The sequence below is a fragment of the Oryctolagus cuniculus genome, chromosome 4 (assembly GCF_964237555.1).
Source record: "Oryctolagus cuniculus chromosome 4, mOryCun1.1, whole genome shotgun sequence".
Taxonomy (NCBI): Eukaryota; Metazoa; Chordata; class Mammalia; order Lagomorpha; family Leporidae; genus Oryctolagus; species Oryctolagus cuniculus.
In genome coordinates this window covers 31,096,415-31,113,125 of record NC_091435.1, presented here as the reverse complement: position 1 = coordinate 31,113,125, position 16,711 = coordinate 31,096,415, and the positions used below count along the sequence as shown (strand labels likewise).

Below are 16,711 nucleotides of genomic sequence, written 5' to 3'. Positions count from 1 at the left end.
CTCATGGACTAAAATGAGCTGTGGGTTTCTCAGCTAATCTCAGGAGATGCTAGTATAGATTATAATACAAGGGTCTGATGTCCCTCTCACTCATCCCAGCATTTGAAATCTAGTGATAAGATTATTTTACTGGATCTTAAATTTTTATATTTAACTACTTGGAAAATGAGTAATAGAAACTAAACTAAGTAAAATTAAAAAATGCATGATACACACCTCTGATTTTTTTTTTAATTTCTTTATGTGAAAGGCAGAGAGAAGGGAAGGAGAGGAAAAGGGAATCACACACACACTGACCTTCCATCACCTGGTTCCTACCCCAGATGCAGGCAAAAGCAAGGGCTGGGTTAGGCTGAAGCAGGATCTGGTAACTCCAGCTGGATTTCTCCCGTTTTGGCATGGGCCCAAGTACTTGGATGATCTTCTGCTGTATTCCCTGGCACATAAGCAAGGAGTTGGATGGGAAGCAGAGCAGCTGGGACTTGAACTGGCACTCCAATATGGAATGCTGGCACTACAAGTGGTGGCATAAGCATCTGTATACAATGCCAGGCCTTCACACATGAACTAATTTTTTCTTTTGACTGGCTTTCATGTGTTTTATTGCAAACAGGAATCCATCAGAGGTGGTGAACTACTGGGGAGGATGTTCTAGAGCATGGCATGCATGAAAGGTAATACTAACCAGCACTTCACCTGGGACTAAAGACAGTGTCAGCTGTCACACACGAAGGAAGGAAAACAGCAAATGTAGCAGGAACCTGGCTGGGGGAGGCACCATGGTGTTCACTGCCCTTGTCATAGGTTTGCTTTTGTGCATGGTAGATCAGTCCGGGTAAGTAACATTTGCAATGGGACAAAACATGTTTGGATGTGAAACTCAGGTTCCTATGCAGGCAGCCAACCCTTCCTCAGACTGCAGTGCACCTGCCACACGGCAGAAGGTCTTTAAAGGGGGGCTGGTGTTGCTAGACAGAACACAAGAGCACTCCCCCTTCTATCTAGATTCAGGGAAGGGGAGCCATCCTTCAATTTCAACAGTAGCTTCTGGAGGACTTCATGTGTCCTAAACTTAAAGACAACAAAATAAAAGATGGAAAAGTGGCCTGAACTTACACAAATCAATCAAATGGAAAAGGAGATTCATAAGAATAAAAACTGGTGACCGTTGATTAACCATCTGGTTAATGTGTTGTCTGAATGTGGATGTTGACATTGCATCCACAATACATACAAGTACTGTGCTGGACAATCAACATTACCTGGGAGCTGACTGAACTTTCCTCCATGCATCTCCTGCCCAACTTTGCAGAGCTGCCCTTGGCAACACTGAGTAAAGATCTCCTTTGTCCATCTAACAAACTGCATTGTTACTTGTAACAGTGTGTCAAGTCCTGAACTTGAGACAGACCCCAGATTGGCAACGGACCCCAGGAAAAGATCCACCTGCTGTGGCCAGGTCTATGGGAAACAAGACTTACACTCTTCACACAATGACTCCCCCCCACCAACATTCCCACTTCTCTTCCCATTGGCTCTAAATGTTCCAACCTCTTAACAGGGAGATCTAAATGAGTTCTGCTCCTTTCATGGATCTAGGCACTCTCTGGGACATCATTGATTAACCATGGTCTATCATTTCTTCCCAACTCCATTGGTGAGTTTTGACTTGGAATGTCAATTCTGTCTTCTGGGAGAATGGCTTTCATTATTGCCTGAATGCTTGGGTGGGCTGTTGTTAGAACCTTTTGTACCTTTCCAGTGATGCCAGATGTGAGGGCTGTAGGTGTTGTCCTCACACTCTGAGGAGGTTTCTCCCTGTGGCCGTACTGCTCTGCATACCAGACCATGTCATACACAGGAAGGTGGTGAAGGCTTCACAAAGAAGACAAAGTACAACATAGAGTATTTGGATCTTAGAGAAGAGATTTTGGCCAAATTTTAGGCAAAGAATAGCTTCCAGGAAACCAGTGACCCCGAACACCCAGCACTGTGTTCTCACGGGCTGGCGCTATTTGTTGGTGAGGTTAACATAGTACAGTCTCACTGTGGGAGCTGTGGTGCAACCGAAAAGGAGAGTCCTACACCAGCTTAATGGCTGTCTGGCTCGAAACACAAAGATACGCTTCAGGAAGAAGGTATTCAACTCAGCTGCCAAATGATCCTGAATAAATGTATTCCAGCCACTCTCTGGAAAGAAGACTTGGGGTCAAACCATCTAACATAGGTCCAGCTGGCCGGTGTGGACTGGAGCACAGCTCATTTGATTTTTCTGGTGGTGGTGTGAATGTCCTTGAAGCTGGCCCAGTGGTATATTCCTGTCTCTAGACTTTCCCAGCCAGATGCCCCCGCCGTTACACAGCAGGATGTCCAGGAGGACCTGATCCCAAAAGCACTCTGCAAAGTTGGGCAGGAGATGCATGGAGGAAAGTTCAGTCAGCTCCCAGGTAGTGTTGATTGTCCAGCATAGGCCATAACTTCAGATCAGAAGGACCTTCATGGTCCAGCCCCAGCAGTGCCCAACACAAATATAACAAAGTGGCTGACGATGCATTCCTATGTGATGACGTGGCAGTTCTTGGCATACTCCATGATATCTGCTTCCCTGGTGATGTAGTGAAGGTTTGGATCCAGCCAGTACATGAGGCACTCCACCTGCTCAAAATTGAAGAAGTGCAGGAACACCAGGAACGGGAAGTAGAGCACACTGAGCCCCAAAACCATTCGCCATAACGTTGGATGGGGCCTAGTAAATAGACAATTGGGAAAAGCTAACATGCTGGTGATAAGGAAGAAAAAAAAATGACAGGATGCCCTTCCAGATGTTGTCTTCTGGAACAGAGTCATCCCTGGTGAAGGCACAATACGTGAGGTTGACAATGCTGAAGCTGAGCAGGGTGATGGTGTGTGTCCCGTAGAAGTCAATGGTGATATCTTCCACTTGCTTCTCATTGATCACCCAGAAAAGCATCTTGTAGTTCACATCATCCTTGCTCAGGGTCTGGTTCCCCCTGCAGAATACCATGACCTGCCTCCATGTCCTCCCATAGAGGCTGTGGCCTGGCCCGCAGAGCTGGGACTGCAGGGAACAAGAGCCACAGTGGGTGAGAAACCAGACAGTTGGGCTGCCCTGAACTAAATTTTATACCAATTTTTTTTAATCTACTGCACAACTTCTTAATTATTTATACATATTGTGAAAGGAATTAAGGATCTCTTACTTTTTGAATACGTTAGTTTTCTAAATGTCAAATTGATTTCTAAGAAATATAATTGCCATAAATGGCCTTGATTATATAAAGTATCCATGTATCTCATTGTATAAACATTCTTTTATGCATAATAGATAAGCATGTAGGTACCTAAATGCTACTCATGTTCAACTCTTTGCTATACCATGTACTAACTTTGTGATTTGGGGCAAGTTACAGATCTTTCTGTGCCTCAATTTCCTCATCAGTGATTGTTGGCAATCCTGAACTACCTAACTTTAACTATTGTGAGAGTTAATAACAGTAAAATGCTAGTAGAGAGAATGTGTCCCATAGCAATTGTTTATAAATATTTTTGGTTCTGGATATTTAAGTGCTCCAGCCACTGCCTAAAATGCTTTCATTTTTTAAAAACTTTTATTTAATGAATGCAAATTTCATAGGTACAACTTTCAGAATATGATGGTTCTTCCCCCCATTCCCACCCCCACTCCTGTCCTACCTCCTACTTCCTCTCCCATCCCATTCTTCAATAAGTATCATTTTTAGTTAACTTTATATACAGAAAACCCACTCTTTAGTAAGTAAAGATTTCAACAGTTTGCACCCACACACACATACAACATATAAAGTACTCTTTGAGAACAAGTTTTGCAGTTAATTCTCATAGTACAACTCATTAAGGACAGAGATCCTACATGAGGAGCTAGTACACAGTGATTTCTGTTGTTAATTTAATAATTAACACTCTTATTTATGATTTCAATGATCACCCGTGGCTCTTGCCATGACCTGCCAAGGCTATGGAAGCCTTTTGTGACCAAAACTCCATCAGTATTTAGACAAGGCCATAATCAAAGTGGAAGTTCTCTCCTCCCTTCAGAGAAAAGTACATACTTCTTTGATGGCCCCTCTTCCCACTGGGGTCTCACAGAGATCCTTCATGTAGGATATTTTTTCTATGGTGTCTTGGCTTTCCATGTCTGAAATGCTCTCATAGGCTTTTCAGCCACATCCGAATGCATTAAGGGCTGATTCTGAGGTCAGAGTGTTACTTAAAGCAATTGTCATTCTATGCGTATGCTATGTGGACTGCTTCCCATGTTGGACATTCCCTCCTTTTTGATTCTGTCTATTATTATTACCAGGCACTTGATGCTATTTATATGATCTCTTTAACACATAATCCTACCTATATGTTCACTTTGACACTTAATATGATCACTTTTACAATTAAGATGACATTTTTACCACCACCTTTAATGGGATTTTGAGTCCCATGACAAGTTTTTAAACTGTACTCTTAGAAGTAAGTCCATAGGGCTGTATGGAGAACTATACAGCTATACAGTTACAAACTTCCTCCTCCCTCTTATTCCTCTTCTTATTTTTTACTGTGATCTATTTTCAATTGACTTTATGTAAATATGAATAACAATGTTAAGTAATGAGTTCAACATATAGTACGAAGAAGAAAAAAATAAATTAAAATGTAAAAACTGTTCCTTGATAGTCAAGACAGGGACTGCTCAAGACATTGCTTCTCAAAGTGTCTGTTACATTTCTGAAGATTTCAATTGAGGTGTGCTATTATTTCTCACAGATCAGGGAGAACATATAGTAGTTGTCCCTTTGGGACTGACTTATTTTGCTAAGTATGAACTTTTCCAGATTGGTCCAATTTGTTGCAAGTGACCAGATTTCATTTTGTTTTATTGCTATGTAGTATTCCATAGTGTACATATCCCATAACTTCTTTATCCAGTCTTCAGTTGAAGGGCATTTGGGTTGATTCCATGTCTTAGCTATTGTGAATTGAGGTGCAGATAGCTCTTTTGTTTACTTATTTCATTTCCCTTGGGTAAACTCCCATGAGTGAGATGACTGAGTCATATGGTAGGTCTATATTCAAATTTTTGAGGTATCTCCATACTGTCTTACATAGTGGCTTTACCAGTTTACATTCCCACCAACAGTGGATTAGGATACCTTTTTCCCCTCGTCCTCTCTGACATCTGTTGTTTATTGATTTCTGCATGAGAGACATTCTAACTGGCGTGAGGTGAAACCTCATTGTGGGTTTGATTTGTATTTTCCTGACAGCTAGGGGTCCTGAAGATTTTTTCTTTTTCTTTTTTTTAAAGATTTTATTTTAGCACTCTGACCTCAGAATCAGCCCTTAAGGCATTCGGATATGGCTGAAGAGCCCATGAGGGTATTTTAGGCATGGAAAGCCAAGACACTCTGGAAAAAAAAAAGAGGACCTAAATGAAAGATCTCTGCGAGTGAGATCCCAGTGGAAAGAATGGGGCCATCAAAGAAGGAGGTACCTTTCCTGAAGCGAGGAGAGAACTTCCACTTTGACTATGACCCTGTTGGAATAAGATCGAATTCGGAAAATTCAACAGGCTTCCATAGCCTTGGCAACTCATGACTAGAGCCTGGGGAGATTACTGACGCCATAAACAAGAGTGTCAAATTGTTAAGTCAACAACAGGAGTCACTGTGTACTTACTTCTCATGTGTGATCTGTCCTTAATGTGTTTTCCAATGTGAAGTAATGCTATAACTAGTACTGAAACAGTATTTTACACTTTGTGTTTCTGTGTGGGTGCAAACTGATGAAACCTTTACTTAATATATACTAAATCGATCTTCTGTATATAAAGATAATTGAAAATAAATCTTGATGTGAATGGAATGGGAGAGGGAGTGGGAGATGGGAGGGGTGTGAGTGGGAGGGAAATTATGGGGCGGGGGAAGCCATTGTATTCCATAAGCTGTACTTTGGAAATTTATATTTACTAAATAAAAATCCAATAAAAAACAAAAAAATAAATAAAATCTATTAAAAATAAATAAATAAATATATAAATAAAAAATATTAGTTCTGTATTCCCTTGTTACCATTGCTACATAACTGTCATTGATGGATTAGACAGCTTTTAAAACCAGTGCTGCTGGTTGTTTGTTCCCATGACTACAGAATAATCACTGTTTCTTTGGGAGTTTGGCCTTTTTAATTTCTAACCCTCTTTTTGTCCCTGTTAAACCAAAGTTGCACAAGAAAACACTAGACCATGAATACCAATAGGTCTTCATCATTGCTGTCAATTTGTATGAAGTAGACGCAGAAAGACAAAGTCTAGAAAATAAGAGAGAACAATTAAAACCAAACCATTTATAAGAGAGGACCTAAAACCATTTTTGTAACTCTGACCAAAGAAACAAGAAGCAATGACTTCTTTATCTACCTTATTGAGAGTGTAATTTTTAAAATTTGCATAGTTATTAAGGGTGCAGTTTTATGAATTTTGGCAAATATTTTTACTTGTGCAAATGCCAGTACAATTAAGACACAGAACATTTTCAACATCCGGAAGTTTCTTCCTGTCCCCTTGCAGTTAATCCCTCCCCACTTACACCTAACCCAGGTAATTGCTTCTCTGCCTTCTTTCTCTATAGATTAGTTGGTTTTGCATGTTCTATAATTTTGAATGAATAGGATAACACAGTATATGTACTTTTGTGTCATTGTATGTTTTATTTTGAAAATGTAATATTTTTGAGATTCAACAATGTTGTGTGCAACAGTAATTGTCTTTAAGTTTCTAAGTGGTATTCCATTGTTCGCAGCACTTAACGTGTTTCAAGCTGTTATTTTGAATAAAACTGTTATAAAATTTCATTTACATATCTGTTGGATTTCATTTATTTATTAGATAGCATCGTACTATAGTTTGAATATAGTCCACAAAAAGTTCATGTGTTACAAGCATAATCCCCAAATTCATATGTTAATACTATTATAAGATGGGGCTTTGAGGAGGTAATTAGATGAAGTTGTGAGGGTGGGACCCCCCATAATGGCATTTGTACCTTTATAAGCAGAGGAAGAAATACCTGAGCTAGCACACTCTTGCTTCCTCTCCCAACATATGACCCTTCAGCCTTACCACTGTGTTATGAATTAGCATGAAGCTATCACTGAAAATGGAATAGGTTCTGGTGCCATGCTCATACTTCCCAGCCTCCAGAATCGTGAGCCAAGGTGAATGTCTATTCTTTATGAATTACCATGTTGTGAGATATGTTACAGCAACAGAAAAGAGACTAAGACGTGGTACACATATATCTATTAAAAATTGGCCAAGAAGTTCTTCAAATTATATGATTTCATAACTTCACCATAAATATGTGAGACTTCCATTATCAACACTGGTAGTTGTCTATTGTCTTATTCCATTTCAAGCTACCATAACAAAATATCATAAAATGGGTAGCTTATAAAAAACAAGATCTCTTTTCTTGTTCTCAAGGCTGGGAATTCCAAGATCAAGGTGCCAGTCGATCTGGGGTCAGTCAAGCACCCATTTTCTAGTTTATATTTGATGCTTCTGCACTGTGTCCTCTCATGGTGGAAGGAACCAAGAAGCTCTCTGGGACCTCTTTTATAAAGGCAGCGTTCTCATACCTAATCATCTGCCGGAAGTCCCAGTGCCTTACAGCATCAGATTGGTGAATATGGGGGCATATATGATAGCATCTGTCCTATTTATCTTGAAATGTTTATATAACATTTATTTATATAACATTATTATATCACACTGTAACTTTAATTTTTATTTTTGATGATTAACCCTGTTGAATATCTTTAATATATTTTGCTACTCATATATCTCTATTTGTGAAGCACTCATATCTATTCAAATTCTTGCCTTTTAAAATACTGTGTGCTATTGAGTTGTAAATATAGTTTAGATATACGTGATTTGCCACATCTGTGTATTGCAGATATTTTCTCTTAGCCCACAGCCTTTAGTTTCAGTTTTATAATGGTGTCTTTGTAAGAGAAAATTCTTTTAAATTTGAAAAAATCTTTTTATGTCTATGTCTATGTGGTCCATTTTTAGCTCATTTTCTTACATAGTGTGGGGTAAACATTGAGAATTTGTCCCTGATATCTAGTTGTTTGAGCATTGTTTGTTGAAAAGAGTGTTCTTTACCTCTTGAATAACCTTGATATTTTTCTTGAAACTTAGCTGATTATATAGATATGGTTATATTTGTTAAATGTCTATGTATCTGTTCTCACCCTCAATACAATACTAATTATATACTCTGGCTTATAGCAGAGCCCTGAGTTCAGACAGTATAAAAGTCATCCAAAATTATTCTGTCTTTAAACATTTTTTGGCTATTCTATACTTTTTATATTTTAATGAAAATGTTAGGATCTTCTCAATTTATACCTCCCATCCCAGCTCATCTTAGAATGTATTTGGGATTCTTTGGTTCTATGTATCAAGGAACATTGATCTTTGACAACACATACTCTTTTAATATACAATATGGTCTCTTAGTGAACTTTTTTTACATAATAAAATGCCTGAGAGAAACTAAATCTATATAGTAATGAGTTTATTTTGGCTCGTGATGCTGGAGATGCAGTCTGAGGTTAAGTGGGCCCATTGGTTTAGCCTCTGGTGAGTGCCTTCTTGCTGGTGAATCCTGAGGTAGCACAGTGCATCACATAACAGTGTGTGTCAGTGTCTGTGTCTACTTGTCTTCTCTCCCTCAACTTATAAAGCCGCCAGGATTCACTAATGGGGGCTCCACCCTAATAACATAATCTAGTCATTTCCAAAGGTCTCACATTTAAACTCCATAGTCAGAATAAATTTCCACCCTATTAATACTATTAAATTATGACTTTGGGGTTTAAACTACTGTATGTTCTAGAGGAGACATGTCTTATTCAAACCATAGCAAATTGATATATCACTCCACTTATTTGGGATATCTTTAATTTCTCCTATCAATATTATTTTTATTATTTGAAAGGTAAGAGAGATCTCCAGTCTGCTGTTTAACTCCTCAAATGCCTATAAAACTTGGGCTGGGCCAGGCCAAAGCCAGGAAACAAGAACTCAATCTATGTCTTCCACTTGAGTGGCAATGACCGAAGTACTTAAGTCATTACCTGCCACCTCCCAGCATGTGTATTAGCAGGAAGCTGGGCTCAGGACTGGAGCTGGGACTTGAGCTCAGGTACTCCATATGGGTTCAGACTTCCCTGGAGTTGTCTTAATCACTGTGCCAAATGCATGCCTTTGCACATAAGTATTTTATGTATATATCAATATTTGTTTCACTTATGTATTGTCTGATTTATCCTGAAGTATTTTTATGATAAATACTTCTAAATACTCTGTGTTACTTTTGATTTAATCAGTAAATTATCTCTCTCTTTTTTTTTTTTTTTTTTAGCAACAGATAACCAATTTATGAGTCACTTGCAGATTCTCATCTGGAAATGATCCCATATCTTACAACATTCACAAGAAGGTGTTTTTTCTTATAGTAATTCTTTCACCTTGAGTTTCTTTTCCTTTGATCCTCTAATCAAACTTTAGAACACACCATCTCCAGAGATCATAAGTTGTAATTGATTATGGCAATTCTTTTTTTCTCCTAAAGGTTATTTATTATTTATTTGAAAGGAAGAGTGACAGAGAGGAAGTGAGAGAGAGAGAGTGATCTGCCGTCCACTGGTTTGCTCCACAAATGGCTTTAATGGTCAGGGCGGGGACTGGGCCAAGCTAAAGCCAGGAGCCTGGAATTCTACCTGGGTCTCCCAGATCTGTGGCAGGAACACAAATATTTTAGCCGTCTTCTACTGTTTTCCCAGTTGCATTAGTAGGGAGCTGGATCAGAAGCAGAGCAACTGAGACTTGAACTGGTGCTCTGGAATTGGACGCTGGTGAAGCAAGCAATGGCTCACCCTGCTGCACCACAACACACAACAGTGGCCATTGGTTATGGTAATTCTGATTCAGTAGACTACCAACTCTGGTCCCATGAATATCTTTGCATTATGTTTAAATGTCAAGGTTGTGGCATGGTTTCCTGACTTGTTTCTCAGGAGTAACAGCAGTGAGTCAAGCCAGAGCAGATGACTAGTGCTCCACAATACATATAAATACATCTTTATCTAAAACACAATTATCTTTTTAAGACATGTAACTGTGATAGAATGAACATGACGTAAAGCTTGCCATCTTATCCATTTTAAAAGATTTATTTATGTCTCTGAAAGTCACAGTTATATAGGGAGGGAGAGGCAGAGAGACAGACAGAGAGAAAGAGAGAGAGAGAGGAAATTTTCCATCTGCTCATTCAGTCCCTAAATGACTGAAGCAGCCAGGGCTGGGCCAAGCTGTTGTCAGGAGCCAGGAGCTGCTTCCAGGTTTCCCACATGAGTGGCAGGGGCCCAAGCATTTAGACCATTTTCTGCTGCTTTCCCAGGCCAGTGGGGAGCTGGATCAGAAGCAGACCAACTGTGGCATGAGCCATCACCCATGTGAAATGCCGTTGTTGCAGGCAGTGGCTTTACCTGCTATACCACAACACCAGCTCCAGTCTTATCCATTTTTAAATGCCCAGTTCAGTAGTATAAACTGTATTCACATAGTAGTGCAATGGATCTTCAGAACTTTTCATCTTGCAAAACTGACTCTATACGTATTAAATATCTCCCCATTTCTCTCTCCCTCTAGCCTGTGGAAAACAACATTGTATTTTCTATTCTTTATTCTAATTGAAGTGGGATCACGCAATATTTGGCTTTCTGATAATGGCTGATTTCACTTAATTAACGTTTTCAGAATTTATCCATGTTGTGGCATGTGATAGAAGACTGAACAATATTCCATTATGTATGTGTCTGTCTATAACCTGCATACCTACCAGTTTACATACATTTTTTTCCATTTATCCATCAGTGGACATCTAGATTGCTTCTACCTCTTGTTCTTTGTGAATAATATTGCCATGATCATGGTTGTGTTAGCATTTCTTCAGGATCCTAATTTCAGTCCTTTGTATAAATAACCAGAGGTGGGGTTGCAGGAACATAGTATTCAACTATCTCTTAAAGAATCCGTTAAATGACAAAAGATAGTATTTGATATTTCTCCTCATATTGTCCATTTCAAGCACTCTTTATTTCTTTGGAGAAATCCTAGTTTTCATTTGAGTTTGTTTTCTGTTTGCCTAAAGAATTTCATCTATTGTTTCTCCTTGTATATACCTGCTAGCAATAGAATTCACTAGGAATATATAATTTCAAGCTGATATACTTTTATATTTCCTTTTTGAATGAAGCACTTGTGGGCGTTCTCACCTTTGTTTCCCTAGTTAACCATATAAAATATAGGAGAGGCCTCATAAGGATATGATTACTAGGAAATGAGGATCAGTGGCAGTCATCTTGGATGTCCTTGTTTTTGTTCTCAAAGATTCCAATTCTTACTATATGTAAAATAAAAATCACAATGCTAATGCCTTTAAATGCTTCATCCATTGCAATGTTATCTTTTTTTTCGGATTTTATTTTTTGAAAGGTAGAGTAACAGACAGTGTGAGGGAGAGACAGAGAGAAAGGTCTTCCTTCTATTAGTTCACTCCCCAAATGGCCGCAACGTCCGGAACTACATCGATCTGAAGCCAGGATCCAGGAGCTTCTTCCAGGTCTCCCACGTGGGTGCAGGGGCCCAAGGACTTGGGCCATCATCTACTGCTGTCCTAGGCCACAGCAGAGAGCTGGGTTGGAAGAGGAGCAGCTGAGACTAGAATCGGCGCCCTCATGGGATGCCGGCACCATAGGCGGAGGATTAACCTACTGATCCACAGTGCTGGTCCCGGCAATGTTCTCTTAAAAGTTCAAGATCTCATCATGCCAATCATGTCAAAGTGTGGATATTTCCCTTAAGATAGGAATCCTTGAAGACAATTTCTCTTTATCTGAAATAAAGAAAAATTATGTGAGTCAAATGGGGATAGAATATTTGCTATAGACCTTCAGTTACAAAAATATGGCAAGATGGAATATGTAGGATTCACTAGTTGTAGAAGTTTGGAAATCCAGCATGACACTGGTGGATTACTACTTGATTAGTTCTCAAGGTATAGTGTAGCATGACATAGCTCTTGGATACACCCTCTGAGAACTTGATTTCGCCTTCAGAACCATCATCCCTATTCAGTGAAAGCCATTGTTTCTTTCCTTCATATAGTTTTCTTTCCTGGTTTCTGCTGCTTGAAGTCTGAATGTCAAAAGGCCTGTATTCACTTTGTACTGTTTCTGTATCTTTAAGTCCACGTATGTTGTACTTCCTTCAAGAAATTTAGCTTAAAATCTTTGTCATTCTCATGTGGAACTTAATAGGCTCCACTTCATTATTTCAAACTCACACTTATACATCTCTTAGAGACAAGTCATTGTCTACTGTGGGCTTCTGTTGAGACCCTTGAAGAGCAATGCTCCTAAACTTCCTAGATGCCTTGTTGTTTGGCTGAATGGTTCTTCAAGTCATAATCTTTGGTCTTCCTTGGGTCTTGATAAAGAATTTTACAGTTATATCTTTAGCTTTATCTTCTTAAAATATTTATGTATTTATTTGAATCCCATAGTGACTTAAAGGAAGGAAGGGATGGAGGGATGGAGGGAGGGAGGGAGGGAGGGAGAGAGAGAGAGACAGAGAGAGAGAGAGAGAGAGAGAGAGAGAGAGACTGAATCTGCTGATTTATTTTCTAGATGCCCACAATAGCCAGGGCTTAACCTGACAAAGCCCTGAGCCTAGAATTGCATTCAGATCTTCCACATGGGTGGCAGGGGCCCAATTATTTGAGTCATCATCTTCTGCCTTCCCAGGTACAGTAGCAGGAACTGGATCATAAGCAGAGTTATCAGGACTCAAGCTATCACTCCAATATGAGATGTTTGCATCCCAGATGGTGGCTTAACCCTTGATGCCACAACATCCACCCCTTAGCTTTGTCTTTTGATCATATTTTATTGATAGTATCTTATGGTTGATTTTTTTATTGGAAGCCATTCCATCACATTTTCATCCTCTGGATATTCAGATGAAAAATTCCTGGATCCTTTTAGTTTAAATCTTTCCTTAGATTGTATCTCTTCTCTCACATCTGAATTTAAGCAGTAAGAAGAAAGAAGGTGATACCTTCAAAAAATCCAGTAAGATCTTTTAGAATATCAAAGGATAAGACTGCCACTTAATATCTCAAAATAAATAGAGTATATTGCTCAATTAAGGGAGAGCTACTGTGCTTAAAAGTAGTCTGAATGGCAGCTAAAAAGCCCATGAGAGTTTTTCAGGCATGGAAAGCCAAGACACTTTGGCAAAAATGACCTAAATGAAAGACCTCTGTGAGATCCCAGTGGAAAGAACGGGCCATCAAAGAAGGAGGTGCCTTTCTCTGAAGGGAGGAGAGAACTTCCACTTTGACTAGGGCCTTGTCTAAATAAGATCAGAGTTGGTGGACTCAAGAGGCTTCCATAGCCTTGGCAGCTCATGACAAGAGCCTTGGGTGATTACTGACGTCATAAATAAGAGTGTCAATTGTTGAATCAACAGCAGGAGTCACTGTGCATCTGCTCCCCATGTAGGACCTCTGTCCTTAATGTGTTGTACTATGCAAATTAACAGTAAAACTACTACTCAAACAGTACTGTATACTTTGTGTGTCTGTGTGGGTGCAGTCTGTTGAAATCTTTACTTAGTATATGATAAGTTGACCTTTTGTATATAAAGATAATTAAAAATGAATCTTAATGAAGAATGGTATGGGAGAGGGAGTAAGACATGGGATGGTTTGTGAGTGGGAGGGTCATTATGGGGGGAAAAACCACTACAAACCAAAAGTTGTACTTTTGAAATTTATATTTATTAAATAAGAGTTTTCTAAAAAAATAAAATGAAAACAAAAAGAAAAAGAATACTCTGAATGAACAAAGTAAACTGTTGAACTTATATAGAAAATTATAAAGGGATTGTTTTCAGTTACATTGACTATAAGGGTAGGAGTGAATTGTCTGTAGCTTTGCAAAGTTGATTTGTGTTGGTTACAGGAGACTGACTCCTACAGTCTTAATGATTACACAGATTTAAAAGAAGTTCTAGAATTATTTGCTATCGCAGATTTTATTTTCAAATTACATAAACTCTAAAGCATTTTCAAATAGAAAACTTCTGTGTTTCTAACCTACTTATCATTAACCTTTCTGTTTAAATTCCTTTATGCTCTTATCCTTCTTTGCTTATAGACTTTTATCCATTTCCTCACACACCCAGGAAAAGTTATTCAATTTATAAAATCTTTACACAAAGGTTATCTACTTTTTTCCAGCTCCTTTTTCTCACCTACACACTGTCTTCTGAAACAGAATACCAATTAGATCCTTAATTTCTTTGGTTCCTCACATCTCAATCTGTGAATCATCTTATTCAGTAATGAAATAAATTTAACAATTAATCTATGACTTGCTAAGCTATTTTGAAAGATAAATGTCATGTTACAGCATTTTGCTTATAATAAAAATGTCATGAAATTGATTATATATTTGTAAAATATTTAATATAAAAAGGTCATAAAAATATTACAAAGAAATAAGAACATGGATTACCAAACTTTTTCTGTACATGACTAAATGACAAATATTTTAATTGTACTCACCAAGAGAAGAATAATTCAGGATATTATATAAATACTCCTATAGAAATCAATTTGACACATAATTATAAATGAGTAAGTACTTTTGTAAAATACATCAACTAATGAGAAGAATTAAATTCTGGAGGGCTATACCATTTTGCTTAGTTGAGGTTCAATGTTACTGTTTCTGTCTTGATTGAAAATGTTCATCTGTTAATACAGATCTGTAACAACATTTTATATATTTCATCTTTGGAAATATCTTTTAGTGTTAAATATGGATGTCAATCCACAAGCATGTGATTTTAATTGGGCAAACTTATCATTTGGAATAGATTTATAAAATTCTATTAGATCCTTCTCTTGATATTTTCCTTTTAGCATGCCCTTAATTTTGATGAATTACTTCCAATTGATTTTATGAGAAAACTCCTCAATGGCACAACTAGAAGGAATTGTAAATATGAACATTCTCTTTGTACTGACACTAAGGTTTAAAAAAGATTCCAAGACCTGAATGCTAAACTTGGAAGATGTACTTGTTACAAACTTACATATTTAGGGAGGCCTAACTTCTTGTTTTAACTTTTGAGAAATGTAGAAAGCAGCTTGATATTATTTTAGATTCAAACAAAGTTAGTTATTAAATGGCTTTACCGCAGTGTGTTACCTATAAACAAAGTAATTCTACATTGAATTTGTTAAGATATATAATCAAGTCTGCAGCAAAAACTAATTTCCACAGCAGTTAGTATTTGATAATAGTTCTTTTCATTTAGAAAAACTTAATCTCAATCCTGACCTCATAAATTCACAATAAAACTTTACCACTGTGAAATTATTGACGTGGTATGTGGTAGGAAAAAAGAACATTCAGTTTCTGTTCATAACAAAATGTTGCAGAACTGATGATGGTTATGAGAACAAATGAAATAGACAATTGAAATAACTGATGAGATGATCGACTGATCTTCTGCAAATTACTTGCTGCTGAACAACTTAATGTGTATTTAGGATCTTTAAACCACTGTATTTTCAAAGCTTTGTAAAATTGTTTATCTTGAGATATATTTTCTATCAACATCAGTTGGTAAAATTAGCTGATTCCACTCCAATTTACATTGAATTTGTTTCTTAAATTATTTGAAAATATTACTGCTGATATTTGTTCCACACAATTTCTTCAGTGACTTCAAAGCTAGCTATACAGCTGCAGTGGGCAACAACTGAATAGTGTTGTTAACATTTGTTCATCAGGAAAAGCCAATGATTTGTCTTATTTTGAAAATCACCATTCATAGATGTTGGTCTCAAAGTCTTAAATTTTTGAGAAGTTGCCCTTACCAAAAGGTTAATTATAGTTTCCTTAATGTAAAATTGTTTAATGGAAATACCATTATTAGCTCCCAGACTACCCAGAAACAGGTGATCCCTAGGGAAAAAATGACCAAAGAAGAAGTTCCTCCTGGAAGAATATGACAGTGTCTAAACTTAAGAAATAATAATGGATACCACAGAAATAAAAAGAATTATCAGCAATTACTACAAAGAGCTGTATGCCAACAAATCTGAAAACTTAGAAGAAATGGATAGATTCCTGGACACATACAACCTACCTAAATTAAGCCATGAAGGCATTACAATCTAAATAGACTGATGACCAAAATGAACATTGAATCGGTAATAAAGACCCTCTCAACAAAGATAAGCTCAGGACTGAATAGCTTCACATCTTTTATAATGAAATAAGTTCACAATCTCTAGAAACTGGTCTGTGTAGTTTTTCATAATGCCATTAATTTACAGTCATCAAATGAGGCAAAGCATTCTCATAGCTCTTCTATAAGTATAAAGGCAAAAATTAAGTCAGAAATTAAATAGGAAATATATGACAATGACAATGACATTTATGTATAATTAACTAAATTGTGAGTTATTTCTTTTCGTGAAATGAAAATGCTGCTTATGAAAAGACAGTG

The 16,711-nt window shown here is 37.6% G+C and overlaps 1 pseudogene; it reads right to left on the bottom strand.

The window, feature by feature from the left end:
- Positions 1-1,506: 1,506 nt before the first annotated feature.
- LOC100348587 (phosphatidylserine synthase 1 pseudogene) lies at positions 1,507-3,129 on the bottom strand (annotated as a pseudogene).
- Between the last annotated feature and the right edge of the window lie 13,582 nt (positions 3,130-16,711).